The 12,463-nt window shown below is 45.7% G+C and overlaps 1 long non-coding RNA gene across 1 annotated transcript in view; it reads left to right on the forward strand.

The window, feature by feature from the left end:
- Positions 1-108: 108 nt before the first annotated feature.
- Positions 109-12,463, forward strand: part of LOC109281527 (uncharacterized) — a 32,768-nt gene continuing 20,413 nt past the window's right edge. Inside the window, exon 1 of the long non-coding RNA XR_002088197.2 lies at positions 109-192. This is a non-coding gene — a long non-coding RNA (uncharacterized LOC109281527). The remainder of the gene's footprint in view (positions 193-12,463) is intronic.

A 12,463-nucleotide genomic window follows, 5' to 3' on the forward strand; every position in this document is an offset into this window, starting at 1 on the left:
ACTTCCGCCACTACCCCCAAGCGGGGCGGGGACACGGCGGAAGTCCCGCCCCTTCCCCTCGCCTCTGCGCGCAGCCCTCCCGGCGCCCCGCCCCCTCCGCCAGTCAATCCAACCCGCCCAGCCTCCACGCTTCCCCGAGGAGCCCGGCACTCGCCCAACGGCCCCCACGGAGCACCGCAGCTTCTCGAGCCAGTAAGCGTGCGCGTGTGTGTGACGTAAGTGTGTGTTACTGCGTCACAGAGGGCACGCTTGTTCTTTACATTGCATAACCACTCTCGCACGGTAGTAACGGCTCCGTCTCCCCCCATCGCTTCGTATGTGGCTGGTGAGCGCCAGTACATCGTCCTGGGGGTGTTCTGTGACGTGAATGATGCCCTCATCAACGCACGGTTGCTATTTTAATGAGAGGTGATGTGATAGCGGGTGAGATCGTACACATTCGTCATATAAACACATGGATGAAGAAGAAGACAAGTTGCCAAGCCTGACAGCTGGCAAATGAAGCTGCATTTAGAGGCCAGGCTGGGCCCTCAGACACTAGGGGCCAGGGCTGCAGGAAGATCTCGGATTTTGAAAAGAAGGGTGCCGATGGGGAGGTGCATCATGACATATGAAACAACATATATTTTTCTCCAGTGAAAAATAAACTATAGGAGTGTTACTAGTATGCTAGGGGCCTCTGGCTGCATTATTCAGTTGAAAGTTGAAGGGAAAAAACAAATACCACTTCACTGGAATGAGTTAGGAACCTGCCGGGCTGTTACCAGGAACCACTAACAGGCAGCAGAATCGCAAAAGAGAGGCTAGCTTGACTGATGGAACAGCAAGACCATTCAAAAGAAGAGAGGGTCATTAACACCAGTGGTATGAAGAGTTTAGAAGGGATCAGGTAGATAATAATGAGCCATGATGTCAACTGACTCCCTCAGCACTACCTGACTAGAAATGCTGCTGCTAGGCAGTTGGTTCTAAAATATGGGTGGACCAGGAATCAAAGGAGAGTGCAAGCGCACCAGTGCACCAAAGCTGGATCCACCACTGACTGGGACCCACGTGGAGTTCCCAGCATCAGGTCTTCCCTTAGTTCCCAAATCTCAGTGCCTGGATGTGGGTCTTCCTCAGCTCAGATAAGCCACGGGTTCTGATGTGTGCAGTTTCATTTGTATCATTTATCATTGAGGACAGGCTGAATCACAGCCAACTGGTAGAGAAGGCTTGTGGGGGGAGCAGGTGCCCACCCTGAGATTGGCCCCTGACTTGGCACTGCTCAGGACGGGGCAGGTTTTTTTGCTATGTGGGCTGGCGGCATTGGGGGGGACGATTAAGCCACAGCACAGAAGTATAGGAGTGGATATGGGGCTTTTGGCTTGTCCCCAGGCCTGCCCACAAATTGTGCCCCACCCCAGACTCAGGAGGCACCAGTCACCCCTGGGCTGAATGTCCCTCACAGACCGGAGTTGGGCCCTACACCTGCATCGTCCATTTTAAACACACGAGGGGAAATGAGCAACTGCTTCAGATTCTTGTTCCTACTCTCCCAAACTAGGATCCCTGCAGGGAGAGGGCTCATTACTTTGGCTGTCACAGGCAGGTCTGGTAGCTGCTTTGAATCCTAATTTAGTGTTGCCCCTGTCCTAGTTCTCTTTCTAGTTAAATGATTCAAGCTAGATTTCCAATGGGACCACAATTTTAGTGTCTTCAGTTCATAGTCTTTCAAGTCCCACCACAGCTCCATACATTGCTTTTTTGTAAAGTTTAGCACATCACTGTAGAGCTGTCATAGTTTGTGTGTACAATCCTTGAGAGTGCAAATGCCAGCCTTTAAAGTAGTTGTATGTAAATCCTAATATGGTTGATGGTCTTCCTGAGGGGTTTTTTGAGTGTCTTCGGAAGTTCATGGGTAGTATGTGGTAAGCTTAGCACGCATGTACACTGGTGATTATTTCATGATTTGTGCTTTTTTTTGTCAGTGGTGCTCAACCTTCAGCCCATGAGCTGGAGCTGGCCTATATGAACCTGTATCATCCAGCCCAAGAGACTCCTCAGAGAGCCAGAAATTTAGTGTCAGAGGAGATGTAGCATCATGAATTACCCAGAAAGCTGCAGCAATTAATATTGACACTGTTCCATGCCACCAAATTTCCAGATCTGTGGGAAGCCCCCAGACTAGATGACGTGATCCCGTGTGCCAGCTTGCGCTGGTGCATAGTTGTACCTCAGCCAAACCCAGCATGCGGGGTTGTGCTGCAAACTGCACCCGCAAACTGACCCCATATGCCAACCCTGTGTTAGATTAGGCCAGCAGATGGACCTTGTGCACAAGATTTGGCCCTTGGACCAGCTCCATGTCCCTCATCTGGTCCACAGTGCCAGAGAGGTTGAGCATCACTGTTCTTGGTAATGCTTTTAGGCTAAATAAATAATACTGTGCTTTGTGAAATGGGATTGGTTAGTTGTTAATTCTGCTATTGAGAGAGAGGCCACGACCGCCTGCAGGACCTTGCTGTGCCCCCAAGCCTTCAGGGGCATGCGGCGTTCATGCCTGCATCCCAGTCTCCACAACCCCTTGCAGGGGTCCACAGCAACCTGGGTTTGTCAGTCTTCAATTAGGGATGGGTGGTCACCTTGACCTTTTCCAAAGGGGCGGCCAGGGCCCTCAGGCCCCATGTACTTGGCGCCTATGTACAGATGTTCATTATGGCGCTCTAGCCTGCAGTACTAAAGTTTGATACCACATCCATCCAGGGTTATCTTAGAGCAGGATCTGCCGTTTTTAAAGTGCTCTTTTTGCCCTGACCATCTGTTCAGTTATGGCTGTGAAGCACTTCCTGCACACCTACCACGCAGTAAGTGTAACAGCTGTACCTGGCCCTTGTCACCTGGCTTTACCCATTTTAAAAAGATAAAAAATTACTTCACTGGCAAAAGTAAAAAAAAAAAAAAAAAGGAAAATCCTAAGAAAATTTATTAAAAAAAACAAAATCCTTGAGATACTCATAATAACCTATATCTGAGGCTTGTGCACTACAGAACGAATACTCTGTATAAATAATTTACAAGTGACCTTTTATATCTATATCAACGTTTCAAAACAATTGACAAGATTGTGTTTAAAATCTTGTCCTATCTTTGCCAAAGAAACAAGAGAAACTATTTCAGCAAATGAAACTCAAAAATAATTGGGCAAGGGAATTCAATACTGTAACAGAGATATAATGTGCTTCTGAAGTAGTTACAAATTTAAAATCAAAGCATATCCCCTTTCCATTACATTTTCAAAGCTTTTTTCACAGAACTGTGCTGTAATATTTGACCCATAGCAAGAATTATAATGTACTCATGTTGACAAGAACTCAAAGCTTTTAACATTAAACAACATTCTTCAGATACAAGCTGCTATAATTTCAGTGTATTTCACAAACATAAATTAAAACCCAACAATATCCTTGCTGGGCGGTAAGACTCATCAAACAATAAATGCCAAAAACTGCATTTAGATTTGTTTTGTTTTTTGTATAATAATTCACTTGAAGCAATTATAATGCTGTGTTATAAACACAGAAGAAAGCTTGAAAGTTAGGAAATGTGGTGTGCAGATTAAAAACATTTAAAAACCAAAGAATTAAATTACCATTTGTATTTTCAAACCATATACCATGTAGTTTGGAAATATTTTAGGACTCTACAAAACAGAACTCTGCCTCATTACTTTCACTTATCCTGCGCTGTCTAGTAAGCAAACCCCATTAATTGCAGTATAAGAAGCAATAACTACAGAAACAGCTGTACAAGAATATTTAAATTAGCCATACCCTGATTAATAGGAACACCTGGTTGTCCTGTGTATTCCCTTATGAAATTCCAAGATGAATTAGCTGCACAAGAGTGTGCATGCAAGACAAGCTTAGAGCTCTTTTGTAACTCAATACTGTGTTGTTTCTTAGCTGCTCCATTGAAATTACAGTCCAGTTCTGTGGAGCACCTAAGCTCTGCAGGATAAACTAAAAAATAAGTTTTGATAATTTATTATGGGAGCTGGTATGAATACAGCCTTGAAGCCTGGTAATTTGGTGGTCCCAGTGCCCAGTTAGTATATTCTGATAAGAATGAGACTGTATTTATTAGTTCCCCCACCCTACACTAGGCTGCCTTGAAAACTTGGATAACCAAACTTATCTAACAGTTCAGGAAAATCAGTCTTTTTGCCAACATGCACCATACAACCACTTCAATTTATGTGCTTTACCCCCCAAAAGTATAATATCCAAATGTAGCAACAGCCCAAAACTGTTTAACAGGCATTATCTTGAATCCAAGCATAAAACCATCCGCATTGGACACGTTCAGTTCCTCACAATCGCACTGTAATGCACAATGCTTTACATAAATCTGTATTCCTTATGGACACCTCCAGGGGCTCAGGATGGTGAGCCAGACCCCCAGTTCTGGGCCTTGCTTTCATCTGAGCAGTTGGGGTGTCTCTGTGTACAGATGACTGGGTCTGGGCAAAAGCTGACTGGGACATGGAGTGGCACTCAAGGTTTGGCCCATTTCTCTGCAGTGTGAACGCAAGCCAAAGCCGCAGCTGTACTCTGGCGTTCAGCTTGCTGGCTTCCCCAGCCCATAGTTTTAGGTTCAAAACCCTCAGATGCTATGGCCAGGTCCCCTCTGCAGGTAGTGTTTCTTTTTTTAATTTTGGGGTAGCAGTAAGCCCTAGGCCTAGGGTCACACCATCACATAAGGAGTCAGAGAAAGAAAGAGGTCTTTTTTGGTGCTTGGTAGCCCAGATTCTGTGTGCAGTGGTTGGGACAGGAAAGACCAGGAGTTCAAAGGCGCCCAGATCCCTTCTTGCTCAGCAGAGCCATCTCTACTTCTCACACTTTTATTTATTTATTTATTGCAGTAGCTGCATGCCCTTGATCTGTACCACATAAGCCATCTAAGATAGAAAAATGTGCAGCTCTGGTGCTCAGTAGCTTGGGGCAGGGCTTTTCAGGTGGCAGTGAAAAGAGCATAAGGTCAAGGATGTCCACATCCCCTTCTTGTTGGCTAGGTGTGCCTACTCTGCTCTTCAGTGGCTTTGCTGCCTTACATCTGAGCCTATCTGACCAGTGACACAGCACTAGGGTACAAAGTTGCAGCTCCCAAAGCTCCCAGCACTAGTCCTGTCAGTCAGTCAATAACACCAGAAATGCACAAAGTGGCCAGGTGCAGACATTACATTTGTACTGGTATAAGTGATCAGAAACCAGTCTATACCCATAACAAAACATAACAAAATGTCTCCAGACAAACTTTGCATTACCACTGGTCTAGCTAGCTGTCCTTATATTCCTCTACAGAGGATGTACTTCAGGGTACCAGTAGAGCTAATAAGCAGAATAATACATGGTATTTAAGAAGAGGGGAGTGTCTCTGTATCATTAAAAAGGAGAGGGAATTGTTAACACCTGTAGAATGAAGAAAGGTTAACAGGAATCATATATAGACAATAATGAGCCCTGAAGTCAGTTGACTCCCTTAGTGCTGCCTGAATAGAAATGCCACTGCTGCTGTCAGGCAGTTAGTTTTAAAGTTTGGGTAGAGCATGAATCAAAAGGGAGGTACGACTGTGCCACCACACTCCTCCTAAATACAAAAGTCTATACCTGTAACATAACAATTTCGGCATGCATAGCCTGGCTTAAAAATGACTGAACCTGGTCTATGATTTGGGCCCCCCCACCTCACCAAAGAGTGAATGTGTGTTGCTTGCTTCCGATTTAAACTATGCTGCTCACAGAAAACTGTGCAACTTGATCATTTCTGCCTTGGGCATTTGAATGTCTGTACCTAGCCCATGTGTGCCAAAGCCTGGGACCCTGCATGTGCAGAGAGAGATTGTGGACAGGCCGATGGTGATCAGGAAAGATAGAGCAATAGAGAGACAGTGGTGGAAGGAAAGTTAAGCTTTTCTTAGACCTGCATTCTGTTTCAGGGAGAAAGAAGCTCTTAACAATCACATGGGCCATTCTAGAGCAAGCTAAAAGCTCCATTACCTGGGCACAGAGTAACAATGTAAAGGTTTATAAACAAACACATCTCCATTGTTGAAGCAAAATGGATCCTGCCCCTACACTCCCAGAGGAACCCCAGTACAGAGGCAGCAATATCTGTAGTGACTTTTGTACTTTGATCCAGGCTCTCTGGTGAGGAGGGGTTTAGCTCTGAACCCATCACCCCCATCCATGGGAAGGGCAGGGAAGCAGAGCTTACCCCTGAGCTTACTGTGGAATTGCCTTTCCTTCCACAGTCCATGGATCCGGGAAAGACCTTGTATAGGTGTTAGACACATTCTAATTTATTTGTGAAGGAACAATATGCGAGCATCAAATGGTCTTGTCAGGTATCCTGACTTTCTTGTCATGGATCCAGGGATGAGGCAGACAGACAGGAAGAGAGGTAGAGAGAAGAAAAAGAAAGTGCAGAGATACAGACAGAGGGAGGCACAGCACACCATGACCATTTACACTACTAGGAGACCTGGATCCAGGAACTTATTTTTTAGGTGACATATATTGACTCTTAGCCCTGTCTCTAACCCTAGTTTTCAATTGCAAAGACCCTGGTAACAAAGTCATAAGATTTGTTTTTTAGTTTGATGTCTTTTTTAGGTGTCTGTTTTACTCATCACGCAGAGTTTTGTTTAAGGGTTACACATTCATGTATGTGGCAACTTACATACATGAAAATCAGAGGGGGCAGGGTGTTGTGCTTAGGTGGAAAAGTGGGTTGTGTATCATTCTTTACAGATATAGAGGATGGAAGGTGCATCTAGAAGAGCAGGAGGGGCTCAACTGGGTACAGAGGTAGCATTGGTTAGGTAGGTAAATGCAGCCTCTCTCAGCAGTGTCTCTATGGAAGAGCCTTATTTAGGTTTGGTGTTAGCAAGACAACCATAGTACCCAAAACAGGTCTCAGAGCACAATGACACACAGTGCCACCCTGAGGAGATGCATCTGCACTTGTTTAGGTCTTATCGTCAAGTATTTAAAAACATGATGAATTCCCCACCATGGAACCTGCTCCTCCTTTCAGCACATTTGTCTGCTGCCAGTACAAACTAGTACTGGTGGTACTAGCCAAGGGACAGAGCAGGGGAAACGGTGGTGAAACAGCACATTACAGTTACTGCATGTTCCTCTGAGATGGTCACCTCTGGACAGGACTGGAACATGGAATCACTCTGAATCAGATCTATTAAGGGAAGGACATTAAAGGTCATTAAATACTTCTCTCTCTTTCTCTCTCTCTGTCCTCCTGAATTTCTTGCTTCTTTTCATATGGAGGAGTTTGGAGTTCTAAGAACAATTACTTTAGAGACAGGTTTTCTTTCTAGAAAAAGCATTGCCTGACAATAGGACAAATGCTGTTTTGTACAGAATTGTAGAGAGATGTTTGTGCTTCTGGTTCAGAGCTTTGACTTCTCTTATTCCTTGCTGTAGGGGACCATTCAGAAATCAGCTGCTCTCCCCTTCCCTGTCTCCTCACTTCTTTGAGCATCCCACACCCTGAGCATAACAACTTCAGAGCTCTTATGACCGTGTTCACAAATTCAGTCTAAGTGAACCCATTTCTCACCCAAGTGCAAAACCACAACACAGAGCAGTTCTGCCCAGTGGCAGAGGATCTTATTGCCTCAGTATATAGCCCTGTTCATCCAGGAGCTCACCTGTAAATTATAACGAATTTTCCTCATCTTTGTTTTATTAAAATTTTGCTCAGTTTATCAATGTGAAATGCCTTCCCTTCTGGGATCCTCACTTGTCTTTCCAATTCATCTTATTAAACTAATATCTAGGGGGCCTTTCTGTCAAATCTAAGTTGTTCCAGTCTTTGGTATGTTAAGGCTGTTAGTGACTGTAATATTGTATTAGGTAGGACAGGAGTGCCACCTTGTGGAGAGAGAATGGAGGATGAAAAAATCAATACATCCATCATTTAGAAGCAGTTTAGGTCAAAAAGCAGCATATGCATGTAAGAATACCTGTGATGCTCCACATCAACACTAAAACATGGGGCTGTTGCAGTAGTAGCTGAACAGCCTTTTTCTGTTTTTCAGTGGGTTGGAGGTCTAAGCAGAGAATTATTCTTTTCTGGTACTAAGAACTAGGAGTTGATTGACCATTTTTTTTTATATGTAAAAAAAAAAAAAAATGTACTGCTTACAAATTTAGAGAGTTCCTATGGAGAACTGGAACATAGGGATGGAATGCCTTATTGCTTTATTAAAATAAAAGAAGCAGTTCTACCTTTAATGCTCTCCTCTCCATTATCTGCTCTACTGCCCTTTGTTTATTAGCTATCATGGGTGTCACTACTGCCGAACTCTCTCAACAAGCTAGACAGTTTACTGATGATGTGCTTGGAAAAGTGATTTCCTAAGGGTGCACATTGCTCACCATTCCAAACCACCTCTATCCACTACTAGTCCAACAGCGGGTCTAAGGCTGCAGTTTAAGGCCGAGCACATTCCCAGGGGAAGCCTTACACACAATCCACATTCTGTACAAGGAGGGGTCAGTGCACACAGCAGGTTTATTTCTTGTAGTTGTTGGTTGCGCTGGTCTGAGCATTGTTGCTGTGATACCACATACACATTCAGTCACAACTTAGCAGTTTAATGTATTGCAAATTCCATTGGAAAGATCTTGCACACAGTGCATCTAACTGAATGTCTTCCAGAAATCAGGTTTTAGACTCTTGATTCATTCCAGGTCAGAATGTGAAGGTTTCAGGCATCAAAAGAAATGGGTAGGTGCACAGTACATTTTTAATTCATGAAGCACCACCAAATTCCCTTCAAAAAATCAACCCCACTTAGAAACAGAGAGGGTTTTGCAAACTCCATTGGCCACCTCTCCTCACCCTTATATACCTAGCCTCTGGCCATGGGACACTTGCTCAGGGTCATCCAGGGAGATCTTGGGACAGCAGGGGATAAAATTACATTTTCCATGCTGTGAACTTGCAAACTTTCTGGTAACCCATTCCCTTAGGCAGATACTCAGATTGTGTCAAAGACTGTCACCAGAGGAGAGCTGAATCTCTCAGCATGAACTGGGAAGAATATTGAGATTTTAGGCTTTTCCTTTTGGTCTCTTCTCCTCAGTGTTCCTCCTTCTGCCAGATGCTTTCCTGTGCAACTTTCTCTCTCTCTGCACCTCCCATATGGACAATAATACTCTGTGGTGTTTGCCTGCTCCCCCGTGGTGGTGTTCAACTCTGGAATTGTCATGAACCTGGGAAGAAAATGTCTCCTCATTAAATTTGCAGCATCACTGGCCTTGCTGGCTCTCCTTATATTCCTCTACAGAGGATGTACTTCTGGGTTTGATTTGGAAGCTGAAATACAATAGGATCCTTGGGTTCCGACTGGGATGATACCTAAGAAAGACAGACAAAATATGTAAGAAAATCCATAAACTGATCATCTGGAACAAGCAATTAACATGGAATATTTGAATATGATAAAGGTTTGTTTTCATGCTTATAGGATGAATGGGGATAGAAAGAACTAAAAGATGTAATGCTGCAAGCCGTGATACCAACAATAAGCAAAAGAGAAAGAAAAAACAAACTCCAGCATCCTCCCCCTGGTTACCCCCGCTATAAAAATAAGCTTTCAGTGATCTTGGAGGGTTCTCTTGAAGGGCACAGCTGGTGGTTCTCACAGGAATGATGAGAAAAAAAATATCAGAATGAATCGATGCAGGGCACCTGGGAACAACAAAATCAAATAGCAGAGCTAAAGAAATTGTTCTCCAGCAACAGACAAATAGGAATATGGAAAAAATAGTGAACAGGCATAGAATGCATCAGTAGTTGGATGCCCGTAAGAAAGAACTAAGGCTATTGCATGAACAGTTCACAATTCTGTGGGTCAGGCTAGAAAGGACACATTCATTTTGGCAAGATGTGGTTATTATTTACTATTATACTATTTTAAGAGGTACTGGTGCTTGAAGATACTACAGCAGCAGCAGCTACCAGGCACATTAACTCTGTATTTGCATGTCTTGGAATTCCAAGAACAGTAATAACTGACAGCAGACCACAGTTCAAGAATAGGGGATTTCTAGACCTTGCTAAAATGTGTGACTTCTTTGTAAACTACCTATCTTAAATACCCTCAAGCCAGTGGAGTAGTGGAATGTGGAGTATGTGCTGAAGTCTAATCAAGAAGCACTGGAGAGGTGAGAAATTCCCTACGTGGCGGCAGAGCGCTACCCCACTTCAGTGTGGAATGTGGCCTGCTGGGATCCTCTACAAAAATAATGTAGAGACATTTAAATTACCAGAGGGGAACAGAAACAGAGGGTGAGAAAGGAGCTTCAGGTAGTGCAGGAAAAACCAAAAATACTATCAGATGCAATGTCACAATAAAAAAGCAAGACCGCCTGCACAGTTTAAAAAAAAAAAAAAAAAAAGCAGTAGAGATTTATCAAAAGGGATACTGAACAATTTGGATGATTATTCAAAGAGTCATTTTGCTTACATTCTGTGATCATAGACAAAGGCCAGATTTTAAGAAGGAATTGCAAGCATCTGTCCAAGATACTTGACAACTTGGCCAATACAAATTAAGAGAGAATAGATGCACCATTGGACCTAGTTAATGAAACCAAACACTCAGATACAGAAAAGGGCATGGGAAAAGGGTGCAGAGGGAAGTTTGCTGAAACAATCAAAGATATTGCTTAAGATAGGTTAGGGTTGTGTTAATCAAAGGAAAGGATGTTAATTAGTTTGAATTCGTTATAGTTTTAACTAGCATTAGTGTAGCAGAGGAGGCAATTTACAAATAGATCTAAAAGGGGGAAGCTGCAGCAGAAAACAAGTCCTCCTGAAAACGTAGAGACGTCGCACTTGCTGTGTGCACTAGACCTAGTCTGGAGTTTGACTTTGCTGAGCTAGCAAAATGTCACAACACAGGTAGAAACAAACAGTCACAAGCCATATCTATAAAAAGTAGCAATAAGCCATTCACCTTTTTGCTACAAACAGATCTTGATAAAAAAATCCTTTATATAAACAGAGTTCTCTTTATACTGCTCAGATCACCAATGAGATATGACAATTGACGATCCCTCATCACCAGGGTGCATTGTGGGGTGGAGGGGAAGGAAAGATGGTGAAAGAGGTGTGTCCCAGGGGAGCTGGGACGCTGGAAGGCCCCCGGGGCAGCAAAGGGTCCCGCTTACCTCCTGCAGGGCCGGAAGATCCGAGGGAGGCACATGCGCCGAGAATGCCGGCGCGGGTTGTCAGCCGGGCATTTATCCGGCTGCAGCAAAGCAGCCAGGGCGGGGGACGCCTTCCGGAAGGAACAAAAGACGGCCCCGTCGAGGCAACAAGGCGGCTGAGCGGAGGAAGCTGGAGCGATAAGCCTCAGCAAGCGGGGAGTCAGCCGCCACCCGCAGTGTGGGGGAAGGAAAGAGGCGGAGCCAGACCCGGTTCCGAGAGACGGAGCGGAGCAGCTGGCAGCAGTGCTGGTGGAGAAGCCAGCACTGTGATTATTGGCTTAGCCGGTAGGGAAGCCGGCGGCAGCACCGGTAGCAGGACTGGAAGAGGAGCTGGCGGGAGCCTGGTCAGCATAGCTGGGGAAGGAGCCAGCAGCAACGCCGGCGATAGAGCCGGAGGACGGGCAGAGAGGGCCCCAGGCAGCCTAGCTGGGGAAGGAATCAGCTGCAATGCCGGCGATAGAGCCGGAGGACGGGCAGAGAGGGCCCCAGGCAGCCTAGCTGGGGAAGGAATCAGCTGCAGCACCGGCAATAGAGCCGGGAGAGGAGCTAGCTGGATCCCAGACCGCAGAGCTGGTAGTGAAGTCAGCTGCGGCGTAAGTGGCAGGAGCAGCGGAGAGGCCAGCTGCATCGGGAGAGGGGGCATCGGTGAGGTAACCAGGTGCCCCATACAGAGGGGAGCCAGCGGCAGATACGGCAACCTTGCGGACCACCAGAGTGAAGCAGGTACCAGGCCGGAGGGGCCAGGCTGGTGTCCCTATAGGCAGTACGCCCAGCCCAAAGACCGTTGTTGACGGCCGGCATATTGAGGCGAGAGGGTGGCAAGCCAGGACGACGTTGAGGCCATAGGAGGTAGAGCCTAAGGTGGCGACTGGCCGGGGTGTAGGGGAGGACGGAGCCCTGAGATTACCTGTCGAGGAACGCGCCGACGCCGGTGGATACCCCAAGGGAGGACCCCCCACTGAAGGTACCAGCAGGGGTAACCTCTGGGGTGCACTCACGAAGCCGGGGCACACGAAACCTTGGGCCCGGGCAAAGGCGGCACGGGAACACCTAGTAGAGCGGAGGCAGGTACAAGGTGCTAACAGGACATGTTTCCATTGGACAATCTTTGTGGGAGGTGGGAAAAGTGAGGGAAAGGACTACTGCTGCCCACCATACTGTTGGAGTGGGCGAGTTACTCC

The sequence above is a fragment of the Alligator mississippiensis genome, chromosome 4 (genome assembly GCF_030867095.1).
Source record: "Alligator mississippiensis isolate rAllMis1 chromosome 4, rAllMis1, whole genome shotgun sequence".
Lineage (NCBI taxonomy): Eukaryota > Metazoa > Chordata > Crocodylia > Alligatoridae > Alligator > Alligator mississippiensis.